The sequence below is a fragment of the Odontesthes bonariensis genome, chromosome 5 (assembly GCF_027942865.1).
Source record: "Odontesthes bonariensis isolate fOdoBon6 chromosome 5, fOdoBon6.hap1, whole genome shotgun sequence".
NCBI lineage: Eukaryota > Metazoa > Chordata > Actinopteri > Atheriniformes > Atherinopsidae > Odontesthes > Odontesthes bonariensis.
In genome coordinates, this window is record NC_134510.1 from 12,157,495 (window position 1) to 12,173,573 (window position 16,079).

Below are 16,079 nucleotides of genomic sequence, written 5' to 3' on the forward strand. Positions count from 1 at the left end.
GAGAAGTCTGCAATGTCAGAAATAGGATTTGAACCCACGCCTCCAGGGGAGACTGCGACCTGAACGCAGCGCCTTAGACCGCTCGGCCATCCTGACTACTAAAAGGAATATTGGACGACACTGTCGGCAGGCCCAGGCATCATTCCAGCGAATATGTGGGTCTGCGTTGTGTTCGTGTTGAAGGGGAATATTGACGAGGCATGCAGCTTCATGGAAGACTCTCCTTCTTAGTAATGGGACTGTGATAGCAGTTTTCCTGCACCTTGAAACGGGACACCAAAATCTTATTTCACTCCTTGGCAATAGTTGTCTTTTCATCTGACGACTGTGTCAGGCACACAGAAATTCCTCGTTAGTATAATGGACAGTATCTCCGCCTGTCACACGGAAGATTGGGGTTCGATTCCCCGACGGGGAGGGCTTGGTCTTTTATCAGCTGCCTGCCACCAAGTGATGATTGCTTTGATACTCTCACCCATCTTCGGCCTAAATGTCAATAGCCCGCTTCAAATAGCCTAACATGATGCCAGGTTTCTTCGGTCAAAAGCCCTTTCCCGTTTACTATGGTGTTAAGTGCAAACCAAGACCTTATAATCAACAATGTACCTTTTGCTAATGATTCTGTCCTGCCCAAAGCACTGTAGAAGGTTGTGACAACACAGCTTGTTGAGCAGTGGTCAGAAGATTCTCATGCAACAAGTGTCTTGGCTGTTGTTTAACAGGGCTCCTGAGGCAAACAAAAAGTAGGCATAGCATTTGGAAGCAAAAACTGTTCGGAAGTAAAGCGGCCACAATAATCTTTAAACAAGATGATGCAGTGGCAGAATAGCAATACGACATGGTATTGCTAAGCAAGGAGTAAACCTGGGTTGCCTTGCCAGAGAAAATGGTTCTCTAGGAGAAGTCTGCAATGTCAGAAGTGGGATTTGAACCCACGCCTCCAGGGGAGACTGCGACCTTAACGCAGCACCTTAGACCGCTCGGCCATCCTGACTGCTAAAACGAATATTTGACGACACTGTCGGTGGACCCAGGCATCATTCCAGCGAACATGTGGGTCTGCGTTGTGTTTGTGTTGAAGGGGAATATTGACGAGGCATGCAGCTTCATGGAAGACTCTCCTTCTGAGTGATGGGACTGTGATAGCAATTTTCCTGCACCTTGAAACGGGACACCAAAATCTTATTTCACTCCTTGGCGATAGTTGTCTTTTCATCTGACGACTGTGTCATGCACACAGAAATTCCTCGTTAGTATAATGGACAGTATCTCCGCCTGTCACGTGGGAGAGCGGGGTTCGATTCCCCGACGGGGAGAGCTTGGTCTTTTATAAGCTGCCTGCCACCAAGTGATGATTGCTTTGATACTCTCACCCATCTTCGGCCTAAATGTCAACAGCCCCCTTCAAATAGCCTAACATGATGCCAGGTTTCTTCGGTCAAAAGCCCTTTCCCGTTTACTATGGTGTTAAGTGCAAACCAAGACCTTATAATCAACAATGTGCTTTTGCTAATGATTCTGTCCTGCCCAAAGCACTGTAGAAGGTTGTGACAACACAGCTTGTTGAGCTGTGGTCAGAAGATTCTCATGCAACAAGTGTCTTGGCTGTTGGTTAACAGGGCTCCTGAGGCAAACAAAAAGTAGGCATAGCATTTGGAAGCAAGAACTGTTCGGAAGTAAAGCGGCCACAATAATCTTTAAACAAGATGATGCAGTGGCAGAATAGCAATACGACATGGTATTGCTAAGCAAGGAGTAAACTTGGGTTGCCTTGCCAGTGAAAATGGTTCTCTAGGAGAAGTCTGCAATGTCAGAAGTGGGATTTGAACCCACGCCTCCAGGGGAGACTGCGACCTTAACGCAGCGCCTTAGACCACTCGGCCATCCTGACTACTAAAAGGAATATTTGACGACACTGTCGGCGGGCCCAGGCATCATTCCAGCGAATATGTGGGTCTGCGTTGTGTTCGTGTTGAAGGGGAATATTGACGAGGCATGCAGCTTCATGGAAGACTCTCCTTCTGAGTGATGGGACTGTGATAGCAATTTTCCTGCACCTTGAAAGGGGACACCAAAATCTTATTTCACTCCTTGGCGATAGTTGTCTTTTCATCTGACGACTGTATCAGTCACACAGAAATTCCTCGTTAGTATAATGGACAGTATCTCCGCCGGTCACACGGAAGATCGGGGTTCGATTCCCCGACGGGGAGAGCTTGGTCTTTTATCAGCTGCCTGCCACCAAGTGATGATTGCTTTGATACTCTCACCCATCTTCGGCCTAAATGTCAATAGCCCTCTTCAAATAGCCTAACATGATGCCAGGTTTCTTCGGTCAAAAGCCCTTTCCCGTTTACTATGGTGTTAAGTGCAAACCAAGACCTTATAATCAACAATGTGCCTTTTGCTAATGATTCTGTCCTGCCCAAAGCACTGTAGAAGGTTGTGACAACACAGCTTGTTGAGCAGTGGTCAGAAGATTCTCATGCAACAAGTGTCTTGGCTGTTGTTTAACAGGGCTCCTGAGTCAAACAAAAAGTAGGCATAGCATTTGGAAGCAAGAACTCTTCAGAGGTAAAGCGGCCACAATAATCTTTAAACAAGATGATGCAGTGGCAGAATAGCAATACGACATGGTATTGCTAAGCAAGGATTAAACTTGGGTTGCCTTGCCAGTGAAAATGTTTCTCTAGGAGAAGTCTGCAATGTCAGAAGTGGGATTCGAACCCACGCCTCCAGGGGAGACTGCGACCTTAACGCAGCGCCTTAGACCGCTCGGCCATCCTGACTACTAAAAGGAATATTTGACGACACTGTCGGCGGGCCCAGGCATCATTCCAGCGAATATGTGGGTCTGCGTTGTGTTCGTGTTGAAGGGGAATATTGACGAGGCATGCAGCTTCATGGAAGACTCTCCTTCTGAGTAATGGGACTGTGATAGCAATTTTCCTGCACCTTGAAACGGGACACCAAAATCTTATTTCACTCCTTGGCGATAGTTGTCTTTTCGTCTGACGACTGTGTCAGGCACACAGAAATTCCTCGTTAATATAATGGATAGTATCTCCGCCTATCACGCGGAAGATTGGGGTTCGATTCCCCGACGGGGAGAGCTTGGTCTTTTATCAGCTGCCTGCCACCAAGTGATGATTGCTTTGATACTCTCACCCATCTTAGGCCTAAATGTCAATAGCCCGCTTCAAATAGCCTAACATGATAGAAGGTTTCTTCGGTCAAAAGCCCTTTCCCGTTTACTATGGTGTTAAGTGCAAACCAAGACCTTATAATCAACAATGTGCCTTTTGCTAATGATTCTGTCCTGCCCAAAGCACTGTAGAAGGTTGTGACAACACAGCTTGTTGAGCAGTGGTCAGAAGATTCTCATGCAACAAGTGTCTTGGCTGTTGTTTAACAGGGCTCCTGAGGCAAACAAAAAGTAGGCATAGCATTTGGAAGCAAGAACTCTTCGGAGGTAAAGCGGCCACAATAATCTTTAAACAAGATGATGCAGTGGCAGAATAGCAATACGACATGGTATTGCTAAGCAAGGAGTAAACTTGGGTTGCCTTGCCAGTGAAAATGTTTCTGTAGGAGAAGTCTGCAATGTCAGAAGTGGGATTTGAACCCACGCCTCCAGGGGAGACTGCGACCTGAACGCAGCGCCTTAGACCGCTCAGCCATCCTGACTACAAAAAGGAATATTTGACGACACTGTCGGCGGGCCCAGGCATCATTCCAGCGAATATGTGGGTCTGCGTTGTGTTCGTGTTGAGGGAGAATATTGACGAGGCATGCAGCTTCATGGAAGACAATCCTTCTGAGTAATGGGACTGTGATAGCAATTTTCCTGCACCTTGAAAGGGGACACCAAAATCTTATTTCACTCCTTGGCGATAGTTGTCTTTTCATCTGACGACTGTGTAAGTCACACAGAAATTCCTCGTTAGTATAATGGACAGTATCTCCGCCTGTCACGCGGAAGATCGGGGTTCGATTCCCCGACGGGGAGAGCTTGGTCTTTTATCAGCTGCCTGCCACCAAGTGATGATTGCTTTGATACTCTCACCCATCTTCGGCCTAAATGTCAATAGCCCCCTTCAAATAGCCTAACATGAGGCCAGGTTGCTTTGGTCAAAAGCCCTTTCTCGTTTACTATGGTGTTAAGTGCAAACCAAGACCTTATAATCAACAATGTGCTTTTGCTAATGATTCTGTCCTGCCCAAAGCACTGTAGAAGGTTGTGACAACACAGCTTGTTGAGCAGTGGTCATAAGATTCTCATGCAACAAGTGTCTTGGCTGTTGTTTAACAGGGCTCCTGAGGCAAACAAAAAGTAGGCATAGCATTTGGAAGCAAGAACTGTTCGGAAGTAAAGCGGCCACAATAATCTTTAAACAAGATGATGCAGTGGCAGAATAGCAATACGACATGGTATTGCTAAGCAAGGAGTAAACTTGGGTTGCCTTGCCAGTGAAAATGTTTCTGTAGGAGAAGTCTGCAATGTCAGAAGTGGGATTCGAACCCACGCCTCCAGGTGACACTGCGACCTTAACGCAGCGCCTTAGACCGCTCGGCCATCCTGACTACTAAAAGGAATATTTGACGACACTGTCGGCGGGCCCAGGCATCATTCCAGCGAATATGTGGGTCTGCGTTGTGTTCATGTTGAAGGGGAATATTGACGAGGCATGCAGCTTCATGGAAGACTCTCCTTCTGAGTAATGGGACTGTGATAGCAATTTTCCTGCACCTTGAAACGGGACACCAAAATCTTATTTCACTCCTTGGCGATAGTTGTCTTTTCGTCTGACGACTGTGTCAGGCACACAGAAATTCCTCGTTAATATAATGGATAGTATCTCCGCCTATCACGCGGAAGATCGGGGTTCGATTCCCCGACGGGGAGGGCTTGGTCTTTTATCAGCTGCCTGCCACCAAGTGATGATTGCTTTGATACTCTCACCCATCTTCGGCCTAAATGTCAATAGCCCGCTTCAAATAGCCTAACATGATGCCAGGTTTCTTCGGTCAAAAGCCCTTTCCCGTTTACTATGGTGTTAAGTGCAAACCAAGACCTTATAATCAACAATGTACCTTTTGCTAATGATTCTGTCCTGCCCAAAGCACTGTAGAAGGTTGTGACAACACAGCTTGTTGAGCAGTGGTCAGAAGATTCTCATGCAACAAGTGTCTTGGCTGTTGTTTAACAGGGCTCCTGAGGCAAACAAAAAGTAGGCATAGCATTTGGAAGCAAAAACTGTTCGGAAGTAAAGCGGCCACAATAATCTTTAAACAAGATGATGCAGTGGCAGAATAGCAATACGACATGGTATTGCTAAGCAAGGAGTAAACCTGGGTTGCCTTGCCAGAGAAAATGGTCCTCTAGGAGAAGTCTGCAATGTCAGAAGTGGGATTTGAACCCACGCCTCCAGGGGAGACTGCGACCTTAACGCAGCACCTTAGACCGCTCGGCCATCCTGACTACTAAAAGGAATATTTGACGACACTGTCGGCGGGCCTAGGCATCATTCCAGCGAATATGTGGGTCTGCGTTGTGTTCGTGTTGAAGGGGAATATTGACGAGGCATGCAGCTTCATGGAAGACTCTCCTTCTGAGTGATGGGACTGTGATAGCAATTTTCCTGCACCTTGAAAGGGGACACCAAAATCTTATTTCACTCCTTGGCGATAGTTGTCTTTTCATCTGACGACTGTATCAGTCACACAGAAATTCCTCGTTAGTATAATGGACAGTATCTCCGCCGGTCACGCGGAAGATCGGGGTTCGATTCCCCGACGGGGAGAGCTTGGTCTTTTATCAGCTGCCTGCCACCAAGTGATGATTGCTTTGATACTCTCACCCATCTTCGGCCTAAATGTCAATAGCCCGCTTCAAATAGCCTAACATGATGCCAGGTTTCTTCGGTCAAAAGCCCTTTCCCGTTTACTATGGTGTTAAGTGCAAACCACGACCTTATAATCAACAATGTACCTTTTGCTAATGATTCTGTCCTTCCCAAAGCACTGTAGAAGGTTGTGACAACACAGCTTGTTGAGCAGTGGTCAGAAGATTCTCATGCAACAAGTGTCTTGGCTGTTGTTTAACAGGGCTCCTGAGGCAAACAAAAAGTAGGCATAGCATTTGGAAGCAAAAACTGTTCGGAAGTAAAGCGGCCACAATAATCTTTAAACAAGATGATGCAGTGGCAGAATAGCAATACGACATGGTATTGCTAAGCAAGGAGTAAACTTGGGTTGCCTTGCCAGTGAAAATGTTTCTATAGGAGAAGTCTGCAATGTCAGAAGTGGGATTTGAACCCACGCCTCCAGGGGAGACTGCGACCTTAACGCAGCGCCTTAGACCGCTCGGCCATCCTGACTACTAAAAGGAATATTTGACGATACTGTCGGCGGGCCTAGGCATCATTCCAGCGAATATGTGGGTCTGCGTTGTGTTCGTGTTGAAGGGGAATATTGACGAGGCATGCAGCTTCATGGAAGACTCTCCTTCTGAGTGATGGGACTGTGATAGCAATTTTCCTGCACCTTGAAAGGGGACACCAAAATCTTATTTCACTCCTTGGCGATAGTTGTCTTTTCATCTGACGACTGTATCAGTCACACAGAAATTCCTCGTTAGTATAATGGACAGTATCTCCGCCTGTCGTGCGGAAGATCGGGGTGCGATTCCCTGACGGGGAGAAAATAGGCTTTTATCAGCTGCCTGCCACCAAGTGATGATTGTTTTGATACTCTCACCCATCTTCGGCCTAAATGTCAATAGCCCCCTTCAAATAGCCTAACATGAGGCCAGGTTGCTTTGGTCAAAAGCCCTTTCCCGTTTACTATGGTGTTAAGTGCAAACCAAGACCTTATAATCAACAATGTGCTTTTGCTAATGATTCTGTCCTGCCCAAAGCACTGTAGAAGGTTGTGACAACACAGCTTGTTGAGCAGTGGTCAGAAGATTCTCATGCAACAAGTGTCTTGGCTGTTGTTTAACAGGGCTCCTGAGGCAAACAAAAAGTAGGCATAGCATTTGGAAGCAAGAACTCTTCGGAGGTAAAGCGGCCACAATAATCTTTAAACAAGATGATGCAGTGGCAGAATAGCAATACGACATGGTATTGCTAAGCAAAGATTAAACTTGGGTTGCCTTGCCAGTGAAAATGTTTCTCTAGGAGAAGTCTGCAATGTCAGAAGTGGGATTCGAACCCACGCCTCCAGGGGAGACTGCGACCTTAACGCAGCGCCTTAGACCGCTCGGCCATCCTGACTACTAAAAGGAATATTTGACGACACTGTCGGCGGGCCCAGGCATCATTCCAGCGAATATGTGGGTCTGCGTTGTGTTCGTGTTGAAGGGGAATATTGACGAGACATGCAGCTTCATGGAAGACTCTCCTTCTGAGTAATGGGACTGTGATAGCAATTTTCCTGCACCTTGAAACGGGACACCAAAATCTTATTTCACTCCTTGGCGATAGTTGTCTTTTCGTCTGACGACTGTGTCAGGCGCACAGAAATTCCTCGTTAATATAATGGATAGTATCTCCGCCTATCACGCGGAAGATTGGGGTTCGATTCCCCGACGGGGAGAGCTTGGTCTTTTATCAGCTGCCTGCCACCAAGTGATGATTGCTTTGATACTCTCACCCATCTTAGGCCTAAATGTCAATAGCCCGCTTCAAATAGCCTAACATGATGCCAGGTTTCTTCGGTCAAAAGCCCTTTCCCGTTTACTATGGTGTTAAGTGCAAACCAAGACCTTATAATCAACAATGTGCCTTTTGCTAATGATTCTGTCCTGCCCAAAGCACTGTAGAAGGTTGTGACAACACAGCTTGTTGAGCAGTGGTCAGAAGATTCTCATGCAACAAGTGTCTTGGCTGTTGTTTAACAGGGCTCCTGAGGCAAACAAAAAGTAGGCATAGCATTTGGAAGCAAGAACTCTTCGGAGGTAAAGCGGCCACAATAATCTTTAAACAAGATGATGCAGTGGCAGAATAGCAATACGACATGGTATTGCTAAGCAAGGAGTAAACTTGGGTTGCCTTGCCAGTGAAAATGTTTCTCTAGGAGAAGTCTGCAATGTCAGAAGTGGGATTTGAACCCACGCCTCCAGGGGAGATTGCGACCTTAACGCAGCACCTTAGACCGCTCGGCCATCCTGACTACTAAAAGGAATATTTGACGACACTGTCGGCGGGCCTAGGCATCATTCCAGCGAATATGTGGGTCTGCGTTGTGTTCGTGTTGAAGGGGAATATTGACGAGGCATGCAGCTTCATGGAAGACTCTCCTTCTGAGTGATGGGACTGTGATAGCAATTTTCCTGCACCTTGAAAGGGGACACCAAAATCTTATTTCACTCCTTGGCGATAGTTGTCTTTTCATCTGACGACTGTATCAGTCACACAGAAATTCCTCGTTAGTATAATGGACAGTATCTCCGCCGGTCACGCGGAAGATCGGGGTTCGATTCCCCGACGGGGAGAGCTTGGTCTTTTATCAGCTGCCTGCCACCAAGTGATGATTGCTTTGATACTCTCACCCATCTTCGGCCTAAATGTCAATAGCCCGCTTCAAATAGCCTAACATGATGCCAGGTTTCTTCGGTCAAAAGCCCTTTCCCGTTTACTATGGTGTTAAGTGCAAACCAAGACCTTATAATCAACAATGTACCTTTTGCTAATGATTCTGTCCTGCCCAAAGCACTGTAGAAGGTTGTGACAACACAGCTTGTTGAGCAGTGGTCAGAAGATTCTCATGCAACAAGTGTCTTGGCTGTTGTTTAACAGGGCTCCTGAGGCAAACAAAAAGTAGGCATAGCATTTGGAAGCAAAAACTGTTCGGAAGTAAAGCGGCCACAATAATCTTTAAACAAGATGATGCAGTGGCAGAATAGCAATACGACATGGTATTGCTAAGCAAGGAGTAAACTTGGGTTGCCTTGCCAGTGAAAATGTTTCTATAGGAGAAGTCTGCAATGTCAGAAGTGGGATTTGAACCCACGCCTCCAGGGGAGACTGCGACCTTAACGCAGCGCCTTAGACCGCTCGGCCATCCTGACTACTAAAAGGAATATTTGACGATACTGTCGGCGGGCCTAGGCATCATTCCAGCGAATATGTGGGTCTGCGTTGTGTTCGTGTTGAAGGGGAATATTGACGAGGCATGCAGCTTCATGGAAGACTCTCCTTCTGAGTGATGGGACTGTGATAGCAATTTTCCTGCACCTTGAAAGGGGACACCAAAATCTTATTTCACTCCTTGGCGATAGTTGTCTTTTCATCTGACGACTGTATCAGTCACACAGAAATTCCTCGTTAGTATAATGGACAGTATCTCCGCCTGTCGTGCGGAAGATCGGGGTGCGATTCCCTGACGGGGAGAAAATAGGCTTTTATCAGCTGCCTGCCACCAAGTGATGATTGTTTTGATACTCTCACCCATCTTCGGCCTAAATGTCAATAGCCCCCTTCAAATAGCCTAACATGAGGCCAGGTTGCTTTGGTCAAAAGCCCTTTCCCGTTTACTATGGTGTTAAGTGCAAACCAAGACCTTATAATCAACAATGTGCTTTTGCTAATGATTCTGTCCTGCCCAAAGCACTGTAGAAGGTTGTGACAACACAGCTTGTTGAGCAGTGGTCAGAAGATTCTCATGCAACAAGTGTCTTGGCTGTTGTTTAACAGGGCTCCTGAGGCAAACAAAAAGTAGGCATAGCATTTGGAAGCAAAAACTGTTCGGAAGTAAAGCGGCCACAATAATCTTTAAACAAGATGATGCAGTGGCAGAATAGCAATACGACATGGTATTGCTAAGCAAGGAGTAAACCTGGGTTGCCTTGCCAGAGAAAATGGTTCTCTAGGAGAAGTCTGCAATGTCAGAAGTGGGATTTGAACCCACGCCTCCAGGGGAGACTGCGACCTTAACGCAGCACCTTAGACCGCTCGGCCATCCTGACTGCTAAAACGAATATTTGACGACACTGTCGGTGGGCCCAGGCATCATTCCAGCGAATATGTGGGTCTGCGTTGTGTTTGTGTTGAAGGGGAATATTGACGAGGCATGCAGCTTCATGGAAGACTCTCCTTCTGAGTGATGGGACTGTGATAGCAATTTTCCTGCACCTTGAAACGGGACACCAAAATCTTATTTCACTCCTTGGCGATAGTTGTCTTTTCGTCTGACAACTGTGTCAGGCACACAGAAATTCCTCGTTAGTATAATGGACAGTATCTCCGCCTGTCACGCGGAAGATCGGGGTTCGATTCCCCGACGGGGAGAGCTTGATCTTTTATCAGCTGCCTGCCACCAAGTGATGATTGTTTTGATACTCTCACCCATCTTCGGCCTAACTGTCAATAGCCCCCTTCAAATAGCCTAACATGAGGCCAGGTTGCTTTGGTCAAAAGCCCTTTCCCGTTTACTATGGTGTTAAGTGCAAACCAAGACCTTATAATCAACAATGTGCCTTTTGCTAATGATTCTGTCCTGCCCAAAGCACTGTAGAAGGTTGTGACAACACAGCTTGTTGAGCAGTGGTCAGAAGATTCTCATGCAACAAGTGTCTTGGCTGTTGTTTAACAGGGCTCCTGAGGCAAACAAAAAGTAGGCATAGCATTTGGAAGCAAGAACTCTTCGGAGGTAAAGCGGCCACAATAATCTTTAAACAAGATGATGCAGTGGCAGAATAGCAATACGACATGGTATTGCTAAGCAAGGAGTAAACTTGGGTTGCCTTGCCAGTGAAAATGTTTCTCTAGGAGAAGTCTGCAATGTCAGAAGTGGGATTTGAACCCACGCCTCCAGGGGAGACTGCGACCTTAACGCAGCGCCTTAGACCGCTCGGCCATCCTGACTACTAAAAGGAATATTTGACGATACTGTCGGCGGGCCTAGGCATCATTCCAGCGAATATGTGGGTCTGCGTTGTGTTCGTGTTGAAGGGGAATATTGACGAGGCATGCAGCTTCATGGAAGACTCTCCTTCTGAGTGATGGGACTGTGATAGCAATTTTCCTGCACCTTGAAAGGGGACACCAAAATCTTATTTCACTCCTTGGCGATAGTTGTCTTTTCATCTGACGACTGTATCAGTCACACAGAAATTCCTCGTTAGTATAATGGACAGTATCTCCGCCTGTCGTGCGGAAGATCGGGGTGCGATTCCCTGACGGGGAGAAAATAGGCTTTTATCAGCTGCCTGCCACCAAGTGATGATTGTTTTGATACTCTCACCCATCTTCGGCCTAAATGTCAATAGCCCCCTTCAAATAGCCTAACATGAGGCCAGGTTGCTTTGGTCAAAAGCCCTTTCCCGTTTACTATGGTGTTAAGTGCAAACCAAGACCTTATAATCAACAATGTGCTTTTGCTAATGATTCTGTCCTGCCCAAAGCACTGTAGAAGGTTGTGACAACACAGCTTGTTGAGCAGTGGTCAGAAGATTCTCATGCAACAAGTGTCTTGGCTGTTGTTTAACAGGGCTCCTGAGGCAAACAAAAAGTAGGCATAGCATTTGGAAGCAAGAACTCTTCGGAGGTAAAGCGGCCACAATAATCTTTAAACAAGATGATGCAGTGGCAGAATAGCAATACGACATGGTATTGCTAAGCAAAGATTAAACTTGGGTTGCCTTGCCAGTGAAAATGTTTCTCTAGGAGAAGTCTGCAATGTCAGAAGTGGGATTCGAACCCACGCCTCCAGGGGAGACTGCGACCTTAACGCAGCGCCTTAGACCGCTCGGCCACCCTGACTACTAAAAGGAATATTTGACGACACTGTCGGCGGGCCCAGGCATCATTCCAGCGAATATGTGGGTCTGCGTTGTGTTCGTGTTGAAGGGGAATATTGACGAGACATGCAGCTTCATGGAAGACTCTCCTTCTGAGTAATGGGACTGTGATAGCAATTTTCCTGCACCTTGAAACGGGACACCAAAATCTTATTTCACTCCTTGGCAATAGTTGTCTTTTCATCTGACGACTGTGTCAGGCACACAGAAATTCCTCGTTAGTATAATGGACAGTATCTCCGCCTGTCACGCGGAAGATCGGGGTTCGATTCCCCGACGGGGAGGGCTTGGTCTTTTATCAGCTGCCTGCCACCAAGTGATGATTGCTTTGATACTCTCACCCATCTTCGGCCTAAATGTCAATAGCCCGCTTCAAATAGCCTAACATGAGGCCAGGTTGCTTTGGTCAAAAGCCCTTTCCCGTTTACTATGGTGTTAAGTGCAAACCAAGACCTTATAATCAACAATGTGCCTTTTGCTAATGATTCTGTCCTGCCCAAAGCACTGTAGAAGGTTGTGACAACACAGCTTGTTGAGCAGTGGTCAGAAGATTCTCATGCAACAAGTGTCTTGGCTGTTGTTTAACAGGGCTCCTGAGGCAAACAAAAAGTAGGCATAGCATTTGGAAGCAAGAACTCTTCGGAGGTAAAGCGGCCACAATAATCTTTAAACAAGATGATGCAGTGGCAGAATAGCAATACGACATGGTATTGCTAAGCAAGGAGTAAACTTGGGTTTCCTTGCCAGTGAAAATGTTTCTCTAGGAGAAGTCTGCAATGTCAGAAGTGGGATTTGAACCCACGCCTCCAGGGGAGACTGCGACCTGAACGCAGCACCTTAGACTGCTCGGCCATCCTGACTACTAAAAGGAATATTTGACGACACTGTCGGCGGGCCCAGGCATCATTCCAGCGAATATGTGGGTCTGCGTTGTGTTCGTGTTGAAGAGGAATATTGACGAGGCATGCAGCTTCATGGAAGACTCTCCTTCTGAGTGATGGGACTGTGATAGCAATTTTCCTGCACCTTGAAACGGGACACCAAAATCTTATTTCACTCCTTGGCGATAGTTGTCTTTTCGTCTGACGACTGTGTCAGGCACACAGAAATTCCTCGTTAGTATAATGGACAGTATCTCCGCCTGTCACGCGGAAGATCGGGGTTCGATTCCCCGACGGGGAGGGCTTGGTCTTTTATCAGCTGCCTGCTACCAAGTGATGATTGCTTTGATACTCTCACCCATCTTCGGCCTAAATGTCAATAGCCCGCTTCAAATAGCCTAACATGAGGCCAGGTTGCTTTGGTCAAAAGCCCTTTCCCGTTTACTATGGTGTTAAGTGCAAACCAAGACCTTATAATCAACAATGTGCCTTTTGCTAATGATTCTGTCCTGCCCAAAGCACTGTAGAAGGTTGTGACAACACAGCTTGTTGAGCAGTGGTCAGAAGATTCTCATGCAACAAGTGTCTTGGCTGTTGTTTAACAGGGCTCCTGAGGCAAACAAAAAGTAGGCATAGCATTTGGAAGCAAGAACTCTTCGGAGGTAAAGCGGCCACAATAATCTTTAAACAAGATGATGCAGTGGCAGAATAGCAATACGACATGGTATTGCTAAGCAAGGAGTAAACTTGGGTTTCCTTGCCAGTGAAAATGTTTCTCTAGGAGAAGTCTGCAATGTCAGAAGTGGGATTTGAACCCACGCCTCCAGGGGAGACTGCGACCTGAACGCAGCACCTTAGACTGCTCGGCCATCCTGACTACTAAAAGGAATATTTGACGACACTGTCGGCGGGCCCAGGCATCATTCCAGCGAATATGTGGGTCTGCGTTGTGTTCGTGTTGAAGAGGAATATTGACGAGGCATGCAGCTTCATGGAAGACTCTCCTTCTGAGTGATGGGACTGTGATAGCAATTTTCCTGCACCTTGAAACGGGACACCAAAATCTTATTTCACTCCTTGGCGATAGTTGTCTTTTCGTCTGACGACTGTGTCAGGCACACAGAAATTCCTCGTTAGTATAATGGACAGTATCTCCGCCTGTCACGCGGAAGATCGGGGTTCGATTCCCCGACGGGGAGAGCTTGGTCTTTTATCAGCTGCCTGCCACCAAGTGATGATTGTTTTGATACTCTCACCCATCTTCGGCCTAAATGTCAATAGCCCCCTTCAAATAGCCTAACATGAGGCCAGGTTGCTTTGGTCAAAAGCCCTTTCCCGTTTACTATGGTGTTAAGTGCAAACCAAGACCTTATAATCAACAATGTGCCTTTTGCTAATGATTCTGTCCTGCCCAAAGCACTGTAGAAGGTTGTGACAAAACAGCTTGTTGAGCAGTGGTCAGAAGATTCTCATGCAACAAGTGTCTTGGCTGTTGTTTAACAGGGCTCCTGAGGCAAACAAAAAGTAGGCATAGCATTTGGAAGCAAGAACTCTTCGGAGGTAAAGCGGCCACAATAATCTTTAAACAAGATGATGCAGTGGCAGAATAGCAATACGACATGGTATTGCTAAGCAAGGAGTAAACTTGGGTTGCCTTGCCAGAGAAAATGTTTCTCTAGGAGAAGTCTGCAATGTCAGAAGTGGGATTTGAACCCACGCCTCCAGGGGAGACTGCGACCTGAACGCAGCGCCTTAGACCGCTCGGCCATCCTGACTACCAAAATGAATATTTGACGACACTGTCGGCGGGCCCAGGCATCATTCCAGCGAATATGTGGGTCTGCGTTGTGTTTGTGTTGAAGGGGAATATTGACGAGGCATGCAGCTTCATGGAAGACTCTCCTTCTGAGTGATGGGACTGTGATAGCAATTTTCCTGCACCTTGAAAGGGGACACCAAAATCTTATTTCACTCCTTGGCGATAGTTGTCTTTTCGTCTGACGACTGTGTCAGGCACACAGAAATTCCTCGTTAGTATAATGGACAGTATCTCCGCCTGTCACGCGTAAGATCGGGGTTCGATTCCCCGACGGGGAGAGCTTGGTCTTTTATCAGCTGCCTGCCACCAAGTGATGATTGCTTTGATACTCTCACCCATCTTCGGCCTAAATGTCAATAGCCCCCTTCAAATAGCCTAACATGAGGCCAGGTTGCTTTGGTCAAAAGCCCTTTCCCGTTTACTATGGTGTTAAGTGCAAACCAAGACCTTATAATCAACAATGTACCTTTTGCTAATGATTCTGTCCTGCCCAAAGCACTGTAGAAGGTTGTGACAACACAGCTTGTTGAGCAGTGGTCAGAAGATTCTCATGCAACAAGTGTCTTGGCTGTTGTTTAACAGGGCTCCTGAGGCAAACAAAAAGTAGGCATAGCATTTGGAAGCAAAAACTGTTCGGAAGTAAAGCGGCCACAATAATCTTTAAACAAGATGATGCAGTGGCAGAATAGCAATACGACATGGTATTGCTAAGCAAGGAGTAAACCTGGGTTGCCTTGCCAGAGAAAATGGTCCTCTAGGAGAAGTCTGCAATGTCAGAAGTGGGATTTGAACCCACGCCTCCAGGGGAGACTGCGACCTTAACGCAGCACCTTAGACCGCTCGGCCATCCTGACTACTAAAAGGAATATTTGACGACACTGTCGGCGGGCCTAGGCATCATTCCAGCGAATATGTGGGTCTGCGTTGTGTTCGTGTTGAAGGGGAATATTGACGAGGCATGCAGCTTCATGGAAGACTCTCCTTCTGAGTGATGGGACTGTGATAGCAATTTTCCTGCACCTTGAAAGGGGACACCAAAATCTTATTTCACTCCTTGGCGATAGTTGTCTTTTCATCTGACGACTGTATCAGTCACACAGAAATTCCTCGTTAGTATAATGGACAGTATCTCCGCCGGTCACGCGGAAGATCGGGGTTCGATTCCCCGACGGGGAGAGCTTGGTCTTTTATCAGCTGCCTGCCACCAAGTGATGATTGCTTTGATACTCTCACCCATCTTCGGCCTAAATGTCAATAGCCCGCTTCAAATAGCCTAACATGATGCCAGGTTTCTTCGGTCAAAAGCCCTTTCCCGTTTACTATGGTGTTAAGTGCAAACCACGACCTTATAATCAACAATGTACCTTTTGCTAATGATTCTGTCCTGCCCAAAGCACTGTAGAAGGTTGTGACAACACAGCTTGTTGAGCAGTGGTCAGAAGATTCTCATGCAACAAGTGTCTTGGCTGTTGTTTAACAGGGCTCCTGAGGCAAACAAAAAGTAGGCATAGCATTTGGAAGCAAAAACTGTTCGGAAGTAAAGCGGCCACAATAATCTTTAAACAAGATGATGCAG

General features: G+C 46.7%; 20 non-coding genes across 20 annotated transcripts; 6 read left to right on the forward strand and 14 right to left on the reverse strand.

Moving 5' to 3' along the window:
• Window positions 1–911: 911 nt before the first annotated feature.
• Window positions 912–994, reverse strand: trnal-aag (transfer RNA leucine (anticodon AAG)). Its single transcript has one exon. It is a non-coding gene; the product is annotated as a tRNA-Leu (tRNA).
• An 814-nt stretch (window positions 995–1,808) lies between these two features.
• trnal-aag (transfer RNA leucine (anticodon AAG)) lies at window positions 1,809–1,891 on the reverse strand. Its single transcript has one exon. It is a non-coding gene; the product is annotated as a tRNA-Leu (tRNA).
• An 815-nt stretch (window positions 1,892–2,706) lies between these two features.
• On the reverse strand, window positions 2,707–2,789 carry trnal-aag (transfer RNA leucine (anticodon AAG)). Its single transcript has one exon. It is a non-coding gene; the product is annotated as a tRNA-Leu (tRNA).
• Window positions 2,790–3,937: 1,148 nt separating this feature from the next.
• Window positions 3,938–4,009, forward strand: trnad-guc (transfer RNA aspartic acid (anticodon GUC)). Its single transcript has one exon. It is a non-coding gene; the product is annotated as a tRNA-Asp (tRNA).
• A 492-nt stretch (window positions 4,010–4,501) lies between these two features.
• On the reverse strand, window positions 4,502–4,584 carry trnal-aag (transfer RNA leucine (anticodon AAG)). Its single transcript has one exon. It is a non-coding gene; the product is annotated as a tRNA-Leu (tRNA).
• Window positions 4,585–4,834: 250 nt separating this feature from the next.
• Window positions 4,835–4,906, forward strand: trnad-auc (transfer RNA aspartic acid (anticodon AUC)). The gene has a single exon. It is a non-coding gene; the product is annotated as a tRNA-Asp (tRNA).
• Window positions 4,907–5,399: 493 nt separating this feature from the next.
• Window positions 5,400–5,482, reverse strand: trnal-aag (transfer RNA leucine (anticodon AAG)). The gene has a single exon. It is a non-coding gene; the product is annotated as a tRNA-Leu (tRNA).
• Window positions 5,483–6,297: 815 nt separating this feature from the next.
• trnal-aag (transfer RNA leucine (anticodon AAG)) lies at window positions 6,298–6,380 on the reverse strand. The gene has a single exon. It is a non-coding gene; the product is annotated as a tRNA-Leu (tRNA).
• An 814-nt stretch (window positions 6,381–7,194) lies between these two features.
• Window positions 7,195–7,277, reverse strand: trnal-aag (transfer RNA leucine (anticodon AAG)). Its single transcript has one exon. It is a non-coding gene; the product is annotated as a tRNA-Leu (tRNA).
• An 815-nt stretch (window positions 7,278–8,092) lies between these two features.
• Window positions 8,093–8,175, reverse strand: trnal-aag (transfer RNA leucine (anticodon AAG)). Its single transcript has one exon. It is a non-coding gene; the product is annotated as a tRNA-Leu (tRNA).
• Window positions 8,176–8,990: 815 nt separating this feature from the next.
• trnal-aag (transfer RNA leucine (anticodon AAG)) lies at window positions 8,991–9,073 on the reverse strand. The gene has a single exon. It is a non-coding gene; the product is annotated as a tRNA-Leu (tRNA).
• An 814-nt stretch (window positions 9,074–9,887) lies between these two features.
• trnal-aag (transfer RNA leucine (anticodon AAG)) lies at window positions 9,888–9,970 on the reverse strand. The gene has a single exon. It is a non-coding gene; the product is annotated as a tRNA-Leu (tRNA).
• A 250-nt stretch (window positions 9,971–10,220) lies between these two features.
• trnad-guc (transfer RNA aspartic acid (anticodon GUC)) lies at window positions 10,221–10,292 on the forward strand. The gene has a single exon. It is a non-coding gene; the product is annotated as a tRNA-Asp (tRNA).
• A 493-nt stretch (window positions 10,293–10,785) lies between these two features.
• On the reverse strand, window positions 10,786–10,868 carry trnal-aag (transfer RNA leucine (anticodon AAG)). Its single transcript has one exon. It is a non-coding gene; the product is annotated as a tRNA-Leu (tRNA).
• An 814-nt stretch (window positions 10,869–11,682) lies between these two features.
• trnal-aag (transfer RNA leucine (anticodon AAG)) lies at window positions 11,683–11,765 on the reverse strand. The gene has a single exon. It is a non-coding gene; the product is annotated as a tRNA-Leu (tRNA).
• Window positions 11,766–12,015: 250 nt separating this feature from the next.
• On the forward strand, window positions 12,016–12,087 carry trnad-guc (transfer RNA aspartic acid (anticodon GUC)). Its single transcript has one exon. It is a non-coding gene; the product is annotated as a tRNA-Asp (tRNA).
• An 826-nt stretch (window positions 12,088–12,913) lies between these two features.
• On the forward strand, window positions 12,914–12,985 carry trnad-guc (transfer RNA aspartic acid (anticodon GUC)). The gene has a single exon. It is a non-coding gene; the product is annotated as a tRNA-Asp (tRNA).
• An 826-nt stretch (window positions 12,986–13,811) lies between these two features.
• Window positions 13,812–13,883, forward strand: trnad-guc (transfer RNA aspartic acid (anticodon GUC)). The gene has a single exon. It is a non-coding gene; the product is annotated as a tRNA-Asp (tRNA).
• Window positions 13,884–14,376: 493 nt separating this feature from the next.
• On the reverse strand, window positions 14,377–14,459 carry trnal-cag (transfer RNA leucine (anticodon CAG)). The gene has a single exon. It is a non-coding gene; the product is annotated as a tRNA-Leu (tRNA).
• Window positions 14,460–15,274: 815 nt separating this feature from the next.
• On the reverse strand, window positions 15,275–15,357 carry trnal-aag (transfer RNA leucine (anticodon AAG)). Its single transcript has one exon. It is a non-coding gene; the product is annotated as a tRNA-Leu (tRNA).
• Between the last annotated feature and the right edge of the window lie 722 nt (window positions 15,358–16,079).